Source organism: Mus pahari, chromosome 14 (assembly GCF_900095145.1).
Source record: "Mus pahari chromosome 14, PAHARI_EIJ_v1.1, whole genome shotgun sequence".
Classification (NCBI taxonomy): Eukaryota; Metazoa; Chordata; class Mammalia; order Rodentia; family Muridae; genus Mus; species Mus pahari.
Window position 1 is genome coordinate 10,072,611 of NC_034603.1, and position 22,977 is coordinate 10,095,587.

Below are 22,977 nucleotides of genomic sequence, written 5' to 3' on the forward strand. Positions count from 1 at the left end.
ACAAAAGCCAACCAGCCATATGAGATCTCGGGTGGATCAGCCATAGGCTGCTTCTACAGGTGAGAGGCTGAGATGTTGAATTGGGACTGAAGGTTGCTGAACAACTGCAGCTAGGGCAGGTTGAGAGGTGATGAGCTAAGAGTATTGGTAAGGGCAGTCTAGCCACGGTAAATTAGTAGTGTCCAGAAATTGAGACAATAAGGCAGGCTGAAATTGTACAATGTGCAAGTGTGCCTGTTTTTCATTCCCAGATCCAATATTTACTGGGTGGGGGCTGGTAGCATGGCCCATTCCCAGAGCTTAGGTGGGGTAGCAAAAGCTTCGTGTAACACCCCTTTCTTTGAACATTAAAGTAAATTGTTACATTAAGTATTTAGCTTTATCTTTCTATGAATAAAGCATACAGACAATACCTTTGTGTATTTTGATTTATCAATGCCTGTGTTTGTTTCAACACCTCTGTGAGTAAATCTAAATGTATATTTACATTTCCGATCTCTCAGCTGTCACTTTTGATTCTACTAAGGCTAATGCAATTTTGATTACCTTTTACTTTTCATGCTCTTGACCTACAAATATTCATTGTTTTGGAATCTGGCTAGTTCCCTCAAACAGGTCTCATCATATTTTGCTCACATTCCCTCCATGTGGCTAATGGAAACACTGGTCTTCAACCCACCAATTGACTGGAGCATAGTAAAGCCTAGTCAGTTTTATGCTCGTAAATCATCTTCAAATTTACTAGCCAGTCGTATGTCATGGAAGTTTAGTTATCTTGCATTAGATCATAATCCAGTAGAAGCTTTTTTTGCCTTTTGCATGTACTAATTCTCTCTACAAAGAAATTTCTCCCAAGTATCACTCTTATATGCAAATATATTCTGTAATGTTAAGTAATATATTGTGCTTTGTTCAGGTGCTCAACATCATCATAACCCTGTTTGGAAGAGAAAGGAGAGAAAGAGATTAGTGCTATCTGAAAGAGTGAGAACCAATCACACATTTCTGTTGGCTTTCACATGTCCAACAAGTACAATCTGTGGGTTTGTTGTGTCTGTTAGCACTTAAAGTATTAAATAGCATGAGTCTCCATTTTTTTCTGAATTAAAATTGATGTATTCTATGTTAATTAAAGGCCACTTACTAGTACTCAGGCTCTGGAAATTTAAATCAAAATGACCCCGAGATTCCATCTTACTCCTATAAGAATGGCTAAGATCATAAATTCAAGTGGCAGTTTTCTTTTAAGATTTATGAGACAAATGCAAGCTGTTTCCTTCCAGTGCTGATTTGATAATGACTGCCCTCCTACTCTATATTGCTCCATAGTATCCCATCACCTCTCACTTACAGACCTTATGGAATTATCTCATATTACTTTCTCTCCCATTTGAAGCATTCAGGTCTGACCGAGCCCACCATTTGACTCACCTAAAGTAACTTCTTAAAATATAGTTATTAAAGCAATCACCTATGAAATTTTGCCAGTGGTTAATAAGAAAACTGGATATAATTTACATTGAGATCCTACTAAAAAATAATTCTATTTCCCAACCGACTCTCTCTTAAAATATACTTATAGAAAATTGTGATAGATGCTCATGGCTTAATGGGTAATGGCATCTAACTCTTCAACTTTATCTCCAATTCTTCTATCATAGACATCGTTTCTGTAAATTGAAAATCAAAATACTGTCCTTCCAACAGGCAAGTGTAAATGCTTTGGATTTATAATCAGTGTAGTCAAATTGGATAATCTCTACAGACTTCAAGTATTGCTAGAGACACAGAAGACAAGATAAAACAGAATTTAGGAGCTTAAGTTATAGGATATGCTTAACACAATCAATATCTTCTGCAGCTCAGAGCCGCCAGACAATCCAAGGGATGTGATTTAAAAGGTTTAGAGAGATCATCTTGATTTTCCATCAGAAACAAATATAAATTTCCAGAATGGAATAAACAATTGATTTGAATGTGGTTTTGGTTCTAATCTGCTCTAGGCTACTTTAGCAATATCTAGCATTCTTCTAGAACCCTGGATTAAGGAGTTCTTCAAGGAGAAAAATGTGTGTACAAAAAAATGAAGATAAATATGAATAAAACAATAGTGTGTCTCATGCATTCTAAATCCGAGGTCTTCTGATCTTTATATGTTTAGGTCACTCTATCTCTAGACACTTTACATGTCTTCCCACTTCTCTTAGTATTATTATTTCTAGTTGTTTTCAATAATAAGAAGAATAATAATTAACATGTTCAAAAGTCTTTTACATCTTACCTGTCCCACAGTACTTGTCATACAATCTCAGTGGAAAATGATCACTTTTTTTATTCTAAAATCCATAGAAAATAGAATCAATATTATAGTAGAAATTTCTTACTCTTCATATGTAAAATTTATTTTGAAATATACATGCAGTCAGAATCTAGTTTGTGAATATAACATTCCTTCTGTTTCATATGTAGATATGCACATTGCTGAAAGAAATATTATTACTTAAATTTAATAATGATAACTATTAATACATATTTATAGAATATTAATAGGATTCATTGTTATAGTCCCATGCATTATGTGTTGATTATGTCCATTTCTCCACACCCTAACCTTCTTCATATTTCATAACCTGCCTCTAATTTGACCTTTTTTTTTTTAAGTACAGTCATCTTAGGTGCAGTCTTTCTATGATCTATGAAAAAAATGTGTTGACCATATTGCCAATAACAATAATTCTTTACTGAGAATTGAACTTTACTCTAGATAGTAATACAGTTTGTACTGGCATTTGAGCATTATAATTCATCAGAAAATAAATGATGAAAAATTGTCATTGGGGACTTTAGGAAAAGAAAAAATTGTTGTGATTATATGGTATAGGTTAGAAATCTGTATTAGCAAATTATTGTTAGTTGGGGCTCAACATAACAGTGATTCCCTTTTTTGATAAAGACCACTTATCTCAATAACCTATGCATTGGTTTCCACAGTACAGCCTAGTTGTTGACACTATTCTCACTCATAACGAAGATCAGGAAAGTCATATAATGTAAGAGAGTTAGGAATCTGTCTGAATCATCTGGATATTTGTATATTTTCTGATATATGGAGTTAGTAAAGCCTGGGAGATACAGAATTTTTTTTGTTTGTTTTTCGAGACAGGGTTTCTCTGTGTAGTCCTGACTGTCCTGGAACTCACTCTGTAGACCAGGCTGGCCTCGAACTCAGAAATTCGCATGCCTCTGCCTCCCAAGTGCTGGGATTAAAGGCGTGCAATATTTTTGACTGATATAACAGAATACCAACTTCTGAGGTTTAGGATCTTTAAATAAAATAGCACACTTTAATATAAAACTTAATGCAAACAATAGTACAATGGTAGCTTAAGTATCAAAGTGAATATTAATTAATTCCTCATACAAGAGCAAAAGAACAATGACACATAATATATGGGTCTAGCTACATTTTTAATAGCCTGTCACAGCCAGAGTGTGCATTGACTGCCCAAGTAGGACTGCTTATCTAATGCTGATTATGTTCTCCAATTTTCCAAACAAAACTGTCACTCTCCTTCAGACTGAGGACACTTGTGACCTTCCACAGTCATTTAACCCCTCTCTGTTTTCCTTATCTTGAAAATAAAAATGCCATAATCAACATGACTCTCATGGGGCAGTGGATGTTGCCTTCCTTGCTTTTAAAGATGTTTTATGTAAAGCAGTGTGAGTGCTTCCAAGCATGCTGTGGTGTAATGAGATCTTTTTTATTAGAAGTCAAAGTGAGAGGCTAGTTAGCTAACTTCAAACACAGTGTATAAATAAGTCAAATTATGTGCTGTGGGCCCATGTGAGTCGACATATATAAGTTCTATATTTAGACCTGATATGCTGGCTCAGAAAGTTTCATAAAGGTGATTGCCATTGGTCAAAAGGAGTGAGAATTGGTAGATATTTTGAGAAAAATGCAGTAGAGCTATCTTTGAATCACCTTTTTTCTTTCTTGGATTTTACTGTATTTCACAAATGTAATTCAAAGCATTCAATTTATTAGTTACTTCCAAATATAAAATATCTTTTAAAAGATGACAGAAATATATGAACTTGGGAAATGGCTGAGGATGCATATATAAGAGACTGGAGATTTTTGGTGAAGTTGGAAGGAGCAGAAGGCAATATAATTATATATATCCATATATAAATTTACTAAATTATATATAAAAATACATTTGACTAAGGATTTTTTTTCTTCTGAGAGTTTTAAGTTTTTTGAAATATCTCAAAACAAATGTATTCCTGGGGAGATCTACCTCACAGTTATATGATATGCAATTATTTAGACCTGAATTTTCAAGAATAAATAATGATAACATTTATTGATAACAACTATGAAGAAAAAGGAGCGACTTTCACGTGCAGAACTGTAATCTGAATTTTGGTGAAAGTTGAGGGATGGTTTTGTGTGCTATGTATTCAGATGCTGATGGTTGTGCTCAAAGATCTCCATGTAATTCAGATGCTGTCATTGTCAAGCATCTCCTGACTCAATATGAAAGTTTGTTTTCCATTGCTGCTGATTGATTATTAAAGAGCTGATCAGACAATGGTTCAGTAGGAGAAGAGAAGGTGGGAATCCCTATTCCAGTTAGAGGGTGTCTGGCGGGAACCAGAGAGAGAGGGAGGGGGATTTGCCATGAGGAGACACATGGAGCAGGAGCATGCAGGGTAAGACTAAGATGCCAGTTAACAGGACATGTGACTAGGCAGCAAGGCAGCGTAGTTGGGTTAGAATAGAGGAGAATCTACTCAGCTATAATGAAAGAAGCTCATAAATAAATATAACAGGTCTCTGTAACATGTCACTGTTTCAGAGCAAGAGCAGGAACAGAAAAGCCCTGAACTTTTCCAGGGGAATATACAAGAATAAGTGAATCTGATATGAAAGCTAGGCCAGTTTGTTTTGGGAGCAGTGCAGGACACTTGTCAATAGTCACTCTGTGGTTAGTAGAGTGCTTTGAACTTTGGGTTTTATATATTTGACATGTTGCCAAAGCTTCAATATAGAATTATGTTTTAGCTGAGGGCATTGGGGACTCATACTGTTTTACATAGTTCAGCCTTTTCCCAGTCTCCTTCCAATAACAACTTTTTGAGTTACTTTTAAGATCTTTGTGGTTTAAATGGTTCCAAAATTGCTTTGGGAATTTAGAATCCAGCTCATGGCTTAGACACAGTCAAGAGAAACCTAAGAGAACACTTTATGATTCAATGGAATTACTGAAAACCTTTCTAGGATGACAATCTGACATGGTGGTTTAATGTATTTTAAATAATTTGCATACAAATTAAAACACAATGAAAATAACTAAGATATATCCCTTGTATATTTGGTTGTGAGCCTATCCTTTAAGTTGAATTAGAATAGGCATCATGAGTGGATATGGATAGGGGAATGGAAGAGGAGACTGTACAAGGGTGGGGCTGAGGCTAGGAATAAGAGGATCAGGTGGGGGAGCACAGAGGAAAAGAATACTAGTAGAGGCATTGCAATGTGGGGGTTGGAGGGGAAGTTGCACTCTGGGATGAGCTGGGAACCTAGAGATATGGAAATTCCCAGGAATCTATGAAGGTGACTCTAGCTAAGCCTGCTAGCAATAGGACACATGGAGCCTGAAATGTCCATCTTCTGTAACCAGGCAAAATTTACAACAGATGGATCTACAAAATGTACAGGGTTAAAGATGGAAAATAATTGCGGGAGTGACCTTTTTGAATAGATAAAGTCGTAGAGAAATTTTAATCAGGCAATATGGCTACGTTGGCAAATCATCACATCCAAATGACTACTAGGTCAGTGTGATGGGGCTAGAATGACACATCTTTAACTCCTCTGGCTAGAATATAGACAAGCCGTTGTTACACATCTTAAATCCTAAACAATGAAAGCAGTTAGTTTGTAGAAGGAAGCAGCTATGTTTGAAAGTGACATCTAATTGATGGGCAGACAAAGTGACTAATTGTACAAATCAAGAAAGATATTACATAAGAAGATATGCCCAATCTCATGAGAACAGAGAGAAAAGAGAGGTAACTTAAGATAGCTGGGGGAGAGAGAGAGAGACAGAGACAGAGAGAGACAGAGAGAGACAGAGAGAGACAGAGACAGAGAAAGACAGACAGAGAAACAGAAGAGATAGTTTTATCAGGGCAGTTTTACAGAGACGGGTTGCAGGTGAAGACAGAAGGAGCCAGAGAATAAGGAGCCAGATTGGAACAGATTGCCAGATTTATTTTGAGGCAAAGCAGAGCAATTCAGTTAGAAGCTGAGAGTAGCCCTTTTGAATCAGTCAGCTTGGAGAAGAGATTAGACCAGAAGAGCTGAGGGGAACCAACAAGCCAGAGATCAGAAATAGCTAGAAAGGTGGGGTTTATTCAGCAGGAATCCCCTAGGAAGACAATTACATCTGGGGAATAAAACTTACATTTACAGAGATGTCCTTAAGATTAAATGAATAAATCCCTTCAAGAAATATAAACACAAACAGCAGAAGGAAATAAATAAAATGATGGAAACTTGAAAGTAGAAAGAGCATCAATAAAGAATATCCACGCTGAAGGAAATCTGGATATGAAAGGTTTAAGAATAAAACATGAACTTAGAGACAAGGCTCAGTCTCACCAACAGAATACAGGAAATGTAAGAGAAAATCTCAAGCATTGAAGGCACATTAGTAGAAATGGATATCTCAGGGGGAAAAAAGTAGAAGAAAGAAATTGCTAAATCTAAAATAATTCTTATACAAACACCCACAATATATGAAACACTTCTAAAAGATCAAATCTAAGGATAATAGGAATAGAGGAAGAAGAAAATAGCCTAGTTCGAAGGCATAGAAACTACTTCCAACACACCATAGAAGAAAATTCACCTAACTTCACATAGTAGCTGCCTATCATCTACAAGAAGCACACAAAACACCAAGTAGTCTCAATCAAAAAATAAAATCCTCTCTGAACATAATCATCAAAACCCTAAGTGTACAGAATAAAGAAAGAATATTAAAATTTACAAAGGAAGAAGGCCAAAAAACATAAAAAGACACACCTATCAGAATACACCTGACTTCTCAATGGAGCCTCTAAAGGTCGAAAGACCAGCTCAGATTTTTGTCCACACTATAAAGAACTATAGATCCCTGGCAAACACCGAAGTGGATGCTCACAGCCAGCTATTGGATGGAACACAGGGTCCCCAATGGAGGAGCTAGAGAAAGTACCCAAGGAGCTGAAGGGGGCTGCAACCCTCTAAGTGGAACAACAATATGAACTAACCAGTACCCCCTGAGCTTGTGTATGTAGCAGAAGATGGCCTAATCGGCCATCACTGGGAAGAGAGGCCCCTTGGTCTTGCAAACTTTATATGACCCAGCACAAGGGAAGGCCTGGGCCAAGTAGTGGGAGTGGGTGGGTAGGGGAGCATGGGTGGCGGGGGGGGGTATAGGGAACTTTCGGGAGAGCATTTGAAATGTAAATAAAGAAAATAATAATAATAAAAAAATTTTAAAAAAGAACTATAGATCCCACACCAAAATACTATACCTAAAAAAAACTTCTAATCATATTAATGGGTATGGCGGTTTAAATAAGCTTGGCTCATAGGAAATGGCACCATTAGGAGATGTGGCCATATTGGAACAGGTATGGCTTTGTTAGAGGAAGTGTGCCACTGTATAGGTGGGATTTGAGGTCCTATGCTTAGGCTCTACCCTGTGCCAAAGAGACCCTCTTCCTAGCTGCCTGTGAAGTAATCTTCGGTTTGTTTTCAGAAAAATGTGTAGAGCTCTCAGATCCTTCTCCAGTACCATGCTTGCCATGACACTGGCATGCTTCCTTCTTCAATGATAGTTGATTGCACCTCTGAACCTATAACCTAGCTCAAATTAAATGTAGTCCATATAAGAGTTGCTTTGGTCATGGTATCTCTTCACAACAATGGAAGCCTTAACTAAGACAATGGGAATATAAGATATTTCTTGATAAAACTAAGTTTAAGCAATACCCATCTACAGAAGGCACTAGAAGGTAGCTCCCAAGCTAAAAAGTTTAACCACATCCAAGAAAACACAAGGAATACATAATCAAATTAGAAGCATGCACACACACACTACTCCAAGTACAATAACAGGAATCAATAAACATTGTTCATTGATATCTCTCAATATCACTGGTTTCACCTCCTCAAAAAGACACAGGGAAACAGGAGGAATGCAGAAGCTGGTTTCATCCTTCTGTTGAGTCAAAAAAATACACCTCTACATCAAAAGGTTCTAACCCTTACTTAGAGAACATTTCAATCTAACAGGAAAGAATATACCTTCTTCTTACCACTTCATGGAACATTGCCCAAAATTGACCACATAACCAGATATACAAGAAACTTTAAATAACACCCTGTATTCTATCTTAAAACCACAGATTAAAACTGTAAATCACCACCAACAAAACCAACAGACATCCTGCAGGCTCTATGAAACTGAACAAATCACTCTGAATGAAAAAGAGTCAAGATAAAAAGAAAAAGAAAAACAAAAAAAAGCAAATAAAAGACTTTTTAAAGTGAATGAAAATGAATACACGAAATATCCAAATTTATGAGACATAATGAAGGTGGTTCTATGAGGCAAGATCATAGCAGTAACTACCAACATTTAAAAATAAATGAAGACATCTTGTACTACTCACTAAACAATACACCTTTGAGCCATTAAAAGTGAAATTATAAATTATAAATTTGCAGGTAAAGTAATGGAACAAGAAAAAAATTATCCTGAGTATATAATCCAGACTCAGAAAGACAAATAAGACACATATTTAGTTAGATGTGGGTATTAATTCATTGAAAACCAAACTACAGTCTGTAGAACCATAGAGGTCAGGTATAGGTATATATGCCTAGGTATATAGTAAGGGAATAGAAAGAACAGATAGATTTTTCTAGGAAAGCTAAATAGAACAGAAATACAGTTATGGATGAATGTGGTTTTTGTGTGTATGTGCATGCATGTACTCGTGTGTGTGTGTGTGTGTGTGTGTGTGTGTGTGTTTAGAAGGGAAGTAGAAAGATAGAATCAACTGGAGAAGAGAATACAGGGAGGAAATACAGAGGGACAACTAAAATTAAGAACCCTTTGAGTGGTAGTATTAAGACCTAGTACAATAGGTGCTTCCTAAACTATATACATATGTGAAGATTTTCTAAAAGAAATCACCAAATAATTGGAAAGAACCACAACTGGGTGTATCTTTCACCAAATGAAGCTAATTGTTCTGGAATTGTGTTAAATCTATTTGTGTTGTTAACCAAGGGGGTTTTATGAAAATTCAAACTCTTGACAAGAAAATAGGTTGTTTTGCACAGACTGAAGGCAAAGATCTATTGCTGAAGACAATACCTACATAACTCATTAAATTTGGAGAAGTCAAACTTGTGCCTACAGACAATTTTTACCCTTAGTGAAAATTCCTTTGGTACAGGAATGTGCTTTATGTGCCACTGAAAGAGAAAGGCGAACAACAGCCAGCTATAAGACCTTCAGACGACAGTGCTGCCCTGCCTACAAGGTATAAACTATTGCAATGGTGGCACAAAACCAACCAATATACGGTTTTACTTAAAGCTTACATCGTGAAAAGGAACCATATCAGCTCGGCAGCTTGGATGACCCAGAACCTGATATTAGATAGCCCAGAGACCAAGGGTAAAACCAACTAATACTGTTTTACTGAAAGAGTGTGGCAGTAAAACAGTTCCTAGTGATATTCTGCTATGCTCATAAATCAGTTTCTGCTCAGCCATGATCATAGAAATGTCCTCATGAGCCAGAAGAAAATAAATATAGGGACTGACAGTCAGGTAGTGTGCAGAGACTAAGAGATCTCTGAACACTCAACCCTAAATGTGATGTCATCATCAATTCTCTCTGCATGCAAGGCTTAGGGGACTCTGCTGAAGATGTGGCAGAAAGAATATAAAGGAAAAGATGGAAGACACCAAGGAATCAATGTCCTGTAGGCAACAGGACTAGTGAATTCACAGGGATTGGGGCAGCATGAACAGGCCCTGTGCAGGTCTGAAACAGAGGTCTTAGGATTGAAAGAATTGGACACATGCCCTCATCATTTGCCAAGAAGCTATCTCCAATTGATAAATACTAGCAAGTGAAAATTTTGTTTTCTCCAAGAGAGTTTCACTGTGAATATAAACTATGCTTCAGAGTAGGCTGCATGTCCAGTAGTAGATGCTCAACAGAAACAAACTCAGCGGCATGTTTGAGATTTCTTGTCACATAAAGTCATATTGGACAATTTTGAAAAATACCATGCATACATATATATGTATGTATGTATGTATGTATGTATGTATGTATGTATGTTTGTATGTATTTATAGATAGTATGTATAGATACATAATATATGTGTATATATATGCATATATATATAATATATATGTGCTGTTCTCTCTCTTTTTTTTACCCTGCAAGTTTTTTGTTTTTCTATTATGGCTTTTACTTTTGTGTTTTTATGGGATTAATGAGTGAGTGATCGAGTCAGTCCCTGTGACTTGTTTCTTGTGACTTATTTCTTAGGTTCTTTTCTTTCTGTTTCTTTTGTCCTATTACAGTGTGTTCCTCTTTGTTTTACCTTATTATATTTTAGTTTAATTTATTATTTTCCTTTAGAAGCCTGTTTACTTTCTAGGCAGACAGAAAAAGGGGATGGAATCAAATGAGAGGGGATGTGGGTGGTGCTAGAGGCATCTGAAATAAGGATATAAAAATAAAAACATACAACCAGGTGTCTCAGGTATGGTTGAATATACCTTTAATCTCAGCACTCAGGAGGTAGAGCTTGGTCTACTCAGGGCCAGGGCTGCAAAGTGAGATCTTGTCTCAAAAAAAGGACAAAACAAACAAACAAACAAACAAGTTCAGCATCCACACGTTGAATAAGAAGCAGTCACCAGGAACATTAGGGATTGATCAAGAAAGCCATCTTGGCCAAGAATACTTGTGAGTCCACTTTGAGTCATGATGCACTTTTAATATTAAAGGAATTTTTTTTGACAATCTAAAGATATATAGCTAATACTAATAACGTACATGCTAGTGAAACTTTAAAAGAAGTATATGCTTTGTATGTTGTGAAGAGTACTTCATAATGTACAATAAAATTAAAATGTTTAACCTTGTTACAAATTTGTGCATATAAAATATTTTCCACAGTGGCTAGCAAGTATGCATTCAGAAAGATTTGTTTGTGTGGAATCCATCTGGGTCTGCATAAAATAGTGGCAGAACCTCACTGACACCACATCTCTAAGGATCGACGGTGGCAACCATGACAACCTGCAACAGAATATTTTCCTTGAAATAACAAGCAGCTTTGGGAAACAGAACAGACAATGTTCATGCTGCCAGAACTCAATCCCCAGGAAGGTTTCTGGGCTGTCCTTGTACAGCATAGCCTGTGAATATGGGATAGATATTCTTGATAGGCTCGCCCATGATCTTAGCAAAAAACGCAAATCTCCTTTATAATGTCAATGGAATGTCAGAGTTCAGTTTATAAAGGAAGGGGGGTATTTATGTATAATTTAGCAGATTCATAATGAATAATGCATTAAAATTTTGAATAGCACCACATCTTGAGGCTTTGTGAGTCTCCTGAGGTTAAAGGCACCAAAACTATATTTCATTTCATTCAATCCAGCCATAGTTCATTTTTCTTAAGATTCCTCATTTCCAGAAAAGTCTGTATTTAGAATACTTTTCATTTTAATATATATAGATGTTAGTCAGAAAACAGAAATGCCCCTGTACTATTTCAGGTAAAGTTTTGTTTCCCAGAGTGACCACAACTAGATAAGCAGCATACCTTTGCAGAGATGAGTGGAGCATGCCCATATATCTGTGTCTCTTGCACCTGTGCAGACACCTGTATTCAGGGAACATATGGGTGTCTCAGTATCTATGCATTGCTGAGCAGAACTTCTTCACATGGAGAATCTGACTACACAAGTGGCATCTTTGAGGATCTTATAATAGAACTGGTAACATATTAACAATCTGTTAGCAGTCTGGACTGTCATGAGCAAGAACCCACGCACAATATGAGCCATCGTTTATTTTCGCTCACACTGAGAAAAGACAACATTTATTTTAATAAATTAAGACACAGAGGAAAAAAAATAAACAGGTCTAGATGCACGGAGTAGGACATTGAGAGTCAGCAAAATGTTGTTGCTTCATAACAAGGACACAGGGCAGTTTAGGAAGAGGCAAGCTGATTTTCACTTTTACAAATATAAGCAAACTGTTTTCTTGGTCACTCTGGGAGGAAATCACAAGCATTGCACTAGTGTTTTTGCTTAAACAGTGAATGGTTGATGCTATTATTTATAGTCCACAGGGATAGATTTCCAGAGAGATACTCAGTTGGAAGCGTGCTGCTGCAGTGTTCTTACGAGCTGCTAAACACTGAGAAATTTGTATTCCCTTGTCGGGAGAGAAAAGTATAGAGCCGCATATATACATGATTCTAGAAAGGGATTTTAAAAGGGAAACTGCTTAAAATCAGTGTATTGGTGCAAGATTAAAAATTGCTCAATCCCTGTACATCGAACAATTCCCATTACCTGTCCTGTTGGTAATTGGTGTTATAAGGGAATGAAGTCCATAATATTATTATGATCAGTGCACAGTTGTCTATGGGAGTGTATTTAGACTTAATTTTAAGAGATGTTTGTGATTCTTTCTCAGAGGAAACACATGTATTCATTTGAAAATGAGAGATTTTTTTTCCTTTTTTTTATTAGATATTTTCTTTATTTACATTTCAAATGCTATCCCGAAAGCTCCCTATACCCTCCCCCCACCCCTGCTCCCCTACCCACCCACTCCCACTTCATGGTCCTGGCATTCCCCTGTACTGGGGCACATTTTGTACCCATTGTGTTGAGGTAAGAATTGGTTATTTGGAGTGGTTTTGGCAAACCATGGTGATGTAATTTCTATAGCAGAGCCACCATAAATGTGAAGAGATTTCATACACTATGGCTCTTCTAAGACCTGGGACTACAGTAAGAGTCCTCATTAGTACAGCAAGTTTGCACAACACGACTACTGCTGAACTCCAAATTATTTGTACAGGACAGGTCACTTTTTCTGATTTATTTTCCTTTTGTCTCAAACAAATATCAACTTATTTGCTTTTTTTATGACTCTTTCTTCAGTAAAACCCTCTCCTCCTGAAAGGCCACTATCCTTCACTCATATACCTACAGTTCACGAGTCTTAGAATCAGCCTTCTGCCTGACTGCGGTGAATCCCAAAGGAACAGGCAGATTTGGGAGAATTCCTAAATCCTGAGAAGCACAGACTTTCTAAGACTACAAGAACTAAACGAAGGCGTGTGAGACTTTCAAAAATGGTTTGCAGGCATCTGGGCCCAGTTACTGAGCTTTGTAATTAGGATCGTTGGGTACTTCTGGCATGCCTACTATTGCAGAGAGCTGTTGCGTGGAAGAAGTAAATTGATGTAAGAGGCCTGAGAACACTTGCTCCTTAAGCAAAGGAGGGATGAGCACCTGGGACTAGATCAGCATATATCAGAGGTGATTACGGAAACACTAGTGAGCCAGTAGGAATTGGAGTGTAGGAGTGGGGAGATAGTCAAAAATCATTGTACACGTGAGGGGTATTTTAAGAAGCAATACATATATGGTGTATGTGTGTATCTATGTGTGCGTAAGTGTGTATATATTTGAGAGGAATTCTTACCCTTAAGATGACAAAGGAGTTTAAAAATCCTTGTAACTTTCACCTAAAGTGAGCTGTTGCCATGCTAGTTTTGATTTTGTTGGAGAGATTTGGTCATGGAGCTTTCTCTTGCACATTAGTTTTAATGTAAGTATTTGCTTCTTTCTAAAAAAAAAGAAAAAAAAAAGAAAAAATGACGTGGCAGTAAATCTAAGTCCCATGTCACACACACCAGACTAAGTGCTTGTTTTTAAATAAACCATTATACAGAAATTTGCATTAAAGACTTTTATTTGACCCTTTGCCAATTAATCATGAAAATAAATTGTGCTGATCAAGCGTTCTAGGTAATGTGTAGATTTTTGGATTGGACAAACTGATTAATTTTCTGAAACTATAGTTAATCTTCTGGAGATAAACTGAAAAGATAATGATTTCAGTCGGCAAGAACAGATGCTCATTTATCTTCTTGTCAACATTCAATAAAAAAAGGCTTTGAGAGACCATAGAAACCTAGCCTCTTGAATAAATGTGGTCAGGTGTCATAGGATTTTATTTTTAAATGATGACAGTTCATACAAATGAACCACATTCTTACATAGCCACAAAAAGCTTTTCCTAAGAAATACTGCTCACTTAGAATTCCCATGTTTATAATGCTTTTTCTACCTAGATTAATATTTGGGCATGCTCATTTGAATATGTGAACTCTTTGAAACCACTACGGTAAATTCCTGAGAAATCTTTTTACTAAAATTACAAAGCATGAAACTTCCTTTTATATACCTTTCGTATACCTGTGTACCTTCCTTTTGTATCTTCTGTACCCTTAGGTTAGGCTAGACCTCAATCCCATGGGAGAAGCTTATTTTTGCCACAAAGTATGGTTAATACCAAGAGTCACAATTTTCAATGAGTAGAGAATTCATGCTTATCCCTAAATGAAACATCTGCATCACGCTCCTCCATTCAATGCTCAGAGATTATTACGGAAGTCAGCAGAAAAGTTGTAGAGTCAGAGGACAAGGAGGAATGCTACAAAATGTCTTCTAGACATGGGCTGGGGAGTACAGGAATCCACAGCAGCTGTGAATGCCTGCAAAAGAACTACACAAAATCAAACCTGTCAACACTCCAGGAAGGATAAGAGGGGCTTTCAAGAACACTACCCTCAGCTGAGGAGCTACAGTTTCAAGAGAAGGAAGACTTGGTTTTCCTCAAGGTTGAGGCCAGTTGATTGAATCTGTTCTACTGGATATCTCCCCATCTCCACACATTTGGGTAGAACTAATTTTGGCCTCAGTTGGAAAAAAACATACGTGTGTATGTGCATATATGTATATGTATATAGTAAGAAATTAGGATGGAAACACTAGTGATCCAGTAGGAATTGGGGTGTAGGAGTGGGGAGATAGTATCTATGTGTATGTATGTATGTATGTAAGTATGTATATATTTGAGAGAAATTCTTACCCTTAAGATGACAAAAGAGTTTAAAAATCCTTGTAACTTTCACCTAAAGTGAGCTGTTGACATGCTAGTTTTGATTTTGTTGGAGAGAGTAAGCAGGGCTGTAGAAACTATGGATTTTTGCTCATTTTAATTTTTTATTTTCTAAATGAAAATACTATTACATCATTTTACCTTCCTCTTTCTCTCTTTACTTATGGTCATCCCAAAAGTAAACTTAACTAGATTCTATCAGGTGTTTATAACTAGTAGTTTAAAATTCTACCAAAACAGCAGTGGGACTAATACCTTCCCATACCCCACAGCAAGCCTGTTTCCTAGGAGGTATGCGGTAACTAGAGACACAGCCCATCTATCTCCTGGAAGGTCTGCAGTAACCAGGGACATGAGAGGTCTGCTCAAACTACAGGCAGAATCCTTCTGGTCTGCACTGCCATCAGCAACTGGGGTAGACCCTGCCCCTGGAACCCAAAGGCCACTAGTCTCCCCTAACCAGGGATATAGGAGATCTGTTCTAATTAGAGACACAGGAGGTCCCTTCTAACCAAAGACAGCACTCCCTACCTCCCAGGATGCCAGCTCTAATTCAGGTCACAGAGCTCTACCTGACTTTAAGGAGATTTACTAGACAGTGACACCCAGGCAAGTTAACACCAGAGATAACCAGATGGCCTGAGGCAAGCACAAAAACATAAGCTACAGAAGCTAATGCAATTTGTCACCATCAGAACCAAGTTTTTCCAACACAGTAAGCTCTTGATATCCTAACATATCTGAAAAGCAAGATTCTGACCTAAAATCCCTCTCATGATGATGATACATGCCTTTAATGAGAAATACAGGAAAACACAGGCAAACAGGTAGAAGCCCTTAAAGAAGAGACAAATAAATTCCTTAAAGATATACAACAAAATACAATCAAACAGAAGGAATTGAACAAAACAGACAAAGACCTAAAAATAGAAATAGAAATAATAAAGAAAACACAAATGAATACAACCCTGGTGATAGACAACTTAGGAAAGAGATCAGAAACTACAGATGCAAGCGTCACCAACAGAACAAAAAAGATAGAAGAGAGAATCTGAGGCATAGAAGATATCTTAGAAGACATTGGCACATTGGTCAAAGAAAATACAAAGTGTAATAAGTTGCTAACCAAAAAGATCCAGGAAACTCAATGAAGACAGAAAAGACAATGAAGAGATCAAACCTAAGAACAATAGGAAGAGATGAGGTTAAAGATTCCCAGCTCAAAAGGTCAGAAAACATCTTCAAAAGACAGGTAGATCAAGGGAATAAAACTGAAGACCCAGAAATAAAACCATATACCCATGGACACTTGATGTTTGACCCAGAAGCCAAAGACATACAGTGGAGTAAAGAAAGCATCTCCAATAAATGGTACCGGCCTAGCTGGTGGTCTATATGTAGAAGAATGAATATAGATACACATTTATCACCTTGCACAAAGCTCAAGTCGTAGAACAAGGACTTCAACATAAAACCAGATACACTGGATCTATGAGAAAAAGCCTCAAACTCATTGGCACAGGGGAAAATTTCCCAAACAGAACACCAGTGAGTCAGGCTCTAAAATCAACAATCGCTGATTGGGACCTCATGAAAGTGAGAAGCTTCTGGAAGGCAAAAAGCATCATCAATAGTACAAATGCACAACCTATAGATTGCAAAAAAAAATCTTCACTCACTCTACATCCTATAGCGGGCTAGTATCCAAAACACATAAAGAACTCAAAAAGTTAACCTCCCAAAACACAAATAACCCAATTAAAAATAAGATGTAGAGCTAGTCAGGGAAATCACAACAGAGGAATCTCGAATGGTTAAGAAGCACTTAAAAAAGTGTTCAAAGTTCTTAGCATCAGGGAAATGAAAATCAAAACAACTTTGAGCTTCCACATTCTACCAAGAAGAATGGTGAAGAACAAAAAGTGAAATGACAGAACATGCAGGTGAGGATGTGGAGAAAGGGGAACAATCCTCTATTGCTGAGTCCTCAGAACATCGGAAATAGTTCTATTTGAAGACCCAGGTATACCACTTCTGTGCATATACCCAATGTATGAACTACCATACTACAAGAATACATCCTATTCTACTTTCATAGCTGCCTCATTTGCAATAGCCAGAAGTTGGAAACAACCCTGATATCTTTCACCTGAAGAATGGATACAGAAAACGTGGTACATGTACACAATGGAATACTACTTAGTATTAAAAAGAAATGGATGGAAATAGAAGCTATCACCCTGAATGAGGCAACCCAGACCCAAAAGGACATGTATGGTATGTACTCATTGACAAGTAGATATTAGCCACAAAGTACAGACTACTAAGGATACAACCCGAAGACTGTAAGAAATTTAACAAGCAGGAAGGCCCAAGTGAGGATGCTTCATTCTGACTTATAAGGGGAAATAAAATAACCATGGGAGGCAGAGGGAGAGAGGAACCTGGGTGGAAGAGGGAGCAGCAGGTGGAAAGGATCAGGTATCAGAGGGGGACAGCTAATAAGCCCATAGAACCAGGAGAATGAATGGAAATATGCAGCCTCTGGGGGTGGGAGGTGGGGGACGCTCTAGAAAGTCCCAGAGACCAATGAGGGTGACCTTAGTCACAATGTCCAACAGTGGGTAGAGGGAACTCAAAGAGTTCACCTCTAGTAGATAGACCAGGACCTGAGTAAAGGGACAGCGTTACCAATGCACAGTCAAAATTTCTGATGGAGAATTGCTCCTGTCTAAAAGAACTGGAGGGACAAAAATGGAGAGGAGACTAAAGGAAAGGAGGTCCAGTGACTGGCCCAATATAGGATCCATTTCATGGGGGCGGGGGAAACACCACGGCCTGACACTATTAGTGATATTGTGATGTGCTTACAAACAGGAGCCTGGCATGCCTGTCTTGTGAGAGGCCCTACCAGCAGCTGACTAAAAAAGAGGCAGATACTTATAACCAACCATTTGACTGAAGTTGGAGACCCCTATGGTTGGATTAGGGGAAGGATTGAAGAAGCTGAAGGGCACAGATGACCCCATAAGACCAGGAGTCTCAACTATCCTGAACTCCCAGAGACTGAGGCACCAACCAGTCAGCATACAGGGACTGCTCCGAGTCCCCCAGCACACACATAGCCGAGGACTGCCTGGTCTGGCCTCAGTGGGAGAAGATGAGCCTAATCTCAAGAGACTTGAGGCCTGAGTGAAGGAGTATGCCTAGGAGAGGGAAGGCAGGAAGAGTACTCTCTCAGCGGGAAGGAAGGGGAATGGGATGGCAAACTGTGAGAGGGCGGGTAGGGAGGGGGCAATGGCTGAAATGAAAATAAATTAAGGAATTCCAAAAAAAATTCTGGATGTGGTGGCTTATACTCGCAATTTCAGATTTAGGAGTATCAGGAAAGAGGATTGCTTTGAACTGAAGCTCAGCCTGTTTACAAAGTTTTTTTCAAATCAGCCTGGGCTGCAGTGTGACAACTGGTTGCCCTTTGTAAAATGGTCAGTCCCTAAAACATATAACCATGTTACATTTTATTGAGTAACACAAGTTGAAATCTATCTATCTGTCTGTCTGTCTGTCTGTCTGCCTGCCTGCCTGCCTTTCTATCTATCTATCTATCTATCTATCTATCTATCTATCTATCTATCTATCTATCTATGCATATAATAACAAGTGATGAAATAAAGAGGCCATGAATTGGAATAAGAGTGGAGTATTTCAGCTAATATCATCCCCGTTGGATCCTGAGAGCCTCTTGCATTCCTGGCATCTGAAACTTTCTAATGGCTACCTCAAGATCCCCTTCCTCAGCTGCTAGACCCCTTTGTTCAGTTTCTTGACCCTGTGCATCTCCCCAGTCTCTGCCCACACATGATTCTATCACCCGTTTTTCCTCCCATCCCTCTCCCTCCCAAGTCCCTTCCATCCTTTGTCTGCCGGGAGTATTTTGTTCCCTCTTCTAAGAAGGACTGAAGCATCCACACTTTGGAATTCCTCTTTCTTGTGGTCTGTGAATTGTATCTTGGGTATTCTGAGCTTTGGGCTAATATCCACTTATCAGGGAGTGCATATCATGTGACTGGTTACCTCACTCAAGATGATATTTTCTAGTTCCATCCATTTGCGCAAAAATTTCATGAAGTTGTTGGTTTTTTGTTTGTTTGTTTGTTTTTGTTTGTTTTTTTGAGACAGGGTTTCTCTGTATAGCCCTGGCTGTCCTGGAACTCACTCTATAGACCAGGCTGGTCTCAAACTCAGAAATCTGCCTGCCTCTGCCTCCCTAGTGCTGGGATTAAAGGCATGCGCCACCATGCCCAGCTTGAAGTCATATTTTTTAATAGTGGAGTAGTATTCCACTATGTAAATGTACCACACTTTCTGTATCCATTCCTCTCTTGAAGGACACCTGGGTTGTCTCCAGCTTTTGACTATTATAAATAAGGCTACTATGAACATGGTGGAGTATGTGTCCTTGTTATATATTGGAGCATCTTTTGGGTATATGCCCAGGAGTGGTATAGTTGGGTCCTCAGGTAGTACTATGTCCAATTTTCTGAGGAACAGCCAGAATAATTTCCAAAGTGGTTGTGCCAGCTTGCAATCCCACCAGCAATGGAGGAGTGTTCCTCTTTCTCCATATCCTTGTTTTACCTCTGACAGATATTTTTTGTAATCTTTTTTTTTATTGGATATTTTCTTTACATATATTTCAAATGTTATCCCTTTTCCAAGTTCCCCCTACCCTGGGGAAACCCCCTTTTCCATCTTCCCTCTCCCTGCTTCTATGAAGGTGTTTCACCCACCCACCCACTCCTACCTCCCTACCCTTGAATTCCCCTACACTGGGGCATCAATCCTTCCCAGGACCAAGGACCTCATCTCCCATCAATGCCCTACAACGCAATCCTCTGCTACATATGTGGCTGGAGCCATGGATCCCTCCATGTGTACTACTTGGTTGATGGTTTAGACCCTGGGAGCTCTGGTTGGTTGATATTGTTGTTCTTCCTATGGGGCTGCAAACTAACTGCACAATCAATACTTGACCTCTGTCTCTATTAGCACACACCTAGCTGCATTGAAAAACACTGGGGCTCTAAGCTCTCACTTTTCTTACTCTCATCTCTAGCCCTCCTCTCCCTTTCCCCCCCTCCATGTGGCCATGGCTAGCCTCTCTCTCTCTTTCTCCCTTCTCTATTTTTCCCTGCCTATCTACAACAAAGCTCTAAAACCACAAAGAGAGAGAGAGAGAGAGAAAGAAAGAAAGAAAGAAAGAAAGAAAGAAAGAAAGAAAGAAAGAAAGAAAGAAAGAAAGAAAGAAAAAAAACGCTGGGTAAGGCTCATTTCATGTGGTTTCTATGTTTTGTTTTATTTATTTATTTTTTGTTTTGTTTTCATGAAAACTTAGTTAAATTTAGTCTGAGTTTGTTATAATAGCACCTCAAACAGCAGTGCTGTCTTCTTTGGGAGTAGAAATATAAATCACATGACTTTCTTTTAACTTTAAGAAATCTTGCCTTACCACTCATGTCTCTTTAGTATTCTTTCCAAGTCTATCATAAATGATTGACCTACTATAAATCTTATTCTCTCTGGAGATTTCTAGCTATATTCACTGTAAAAATTAAAGAGCTTTCTCTCCTGAATTTATTTTTGTTAACTAGAGATTATTAAAATTTAATGCAAAGAAGTATACAGAATGGGAGAAATATAACCCATATTTTTATTCTGAAACTCCCTTTAAAATAAAAACAACTGATTGCATTTCAAATTGATTAAAATCTCAAATGCTATGAAATGATCAACTAGCTTTTCCTCTTACTGGTGTCCTGTTCCCTTCTTCTAGCTGATCAATCTTTAATGTTTATTTCTATTACTTTTATATAACTTCTGTGACATATATATATATATATATCTTAATTTGTATATATTTGTATGTATTGTTCTTTTATTCTATCAGTTGCAATTTTATTTATTTGCTTATCCAAAAATGTTGAGGATGAGCCTGTCCTATGCCTGGCAGAAGCTGAACTTGGGCATACAATGGTGAAAACAACATAAGGTCTCTCTTTTGATGACACACTGAAGCTAGTTGGAAAGGAGACAAAAATGTAAATGCTCCACTGAACACGCCTGCTACTGAAAGGGTCTGGGTTGTAAGAATGATCATCTCCTCCAGCACACTTTCTTGTAAAGACAGAAATGNAGGTGTGTGCCACAGGCAGATAGTCATCCAACTAGGGACAAGAATAATTACTCTCACCTGCACTGCCCCATTATTTAGATCATCACTGAACTGCTGTCCAAANTTGAAAGCCTTACAGAAGCTGACAAGACTTTGTTTCCTTAGCAGTTGCTCCTCAATTATTTAAGCTCATCACACATTTTACTGTATTTTTTTAAGTGACATAGATGGGGTTTTATTTATTTTTTATTCTTTCTTGATCAATTTAGGATTTCATAAACCAGATTTATATACCAGTCTAAATCATTCAGAACTCCCAGAGACCCTCACACCTTGTAAATTTCATTCACTGCCACCATATGTCTCAAGAACGTCATTAAAGCCCTCTACTACATCTGAAGTCTCTGTGGAAATATTTTTTTTCTCAACTGCTCTTAAAGAGTTATATACAATTGAAATACCAAACACCATCTCTTATGGACTCATTTCAGCTGGAATTTATGTGTCTTATCTCACAAAAGATAATGTAATTAAATTTATGTTTGATATTCAATTGATAAATCATATGAGTTCCTATGTGTATTTTATTTTGTAATATCCAAGAGATACTAACCTGATCATACAGTATCTTCAATGCAGAGAAGAGACTATGAAGAAAGGAGATTCTTAGGAAAATTTGACCACAGAAATAAACTGACATAATGTGTATAGCTTAAAAAAAAATAAAAGAGAGAGAGAGAGAAAGGAACAGTCACAAACCAGGGAGTATGAGAAACATAGCATCTCTTGAGAGTAGGCAGCACTGCTTAAACCCTGAAAATAGGCCAGTGAGACCTGACCAAACTGCAATCTACAGGAATATAATATAATGAACTGGTATTGCTTTATTAATTAGATATACATCAACACAATTAGACAACATCAAGACAATTTTAAAACTCAAAATACATGCTGCAGATTCTTTGTTAGCAGGGATTTATCATAAAGCCTTGTGGTTCTCACAACTTCTCAGAGTTTACAGATGGAATTTAGTGTTGTTGGTTGGGTTAGTGAGTGGATGAATATGTTGCCACGGGAAAAGACAGTATCTGTGTCATGATCTCATGAACAGACTGCATGGAGTGGAGAAGCTATACATTTAGGACGAGAGTGAGGAATACAGCTGACATCCATCTGAAATCCAGCCAAGATGGAGACAAGGACAGCGACAGCAAACCACGCAGGTGTTTGACAAGAGGACAAACAGATCTGCCAGGGCAGAAAAGTGATTCAGAATCAAACTACAGAATAAAAAAGGAAGCACACTTGAAATTGATAGTTCATTGCTAGGGAGACTATGAATCTCACTGAAGAGAGGGTCAGGATAATTGATTTTTTTAACCTGGAAATTAACTCTAGATTGTCTGAATTTTATGAGATATTTTGTTACATCTAGTATGTCAGTAGACAGTTTATTTTTAATGCATGTTTTTTTGTGACAGTCCAGAC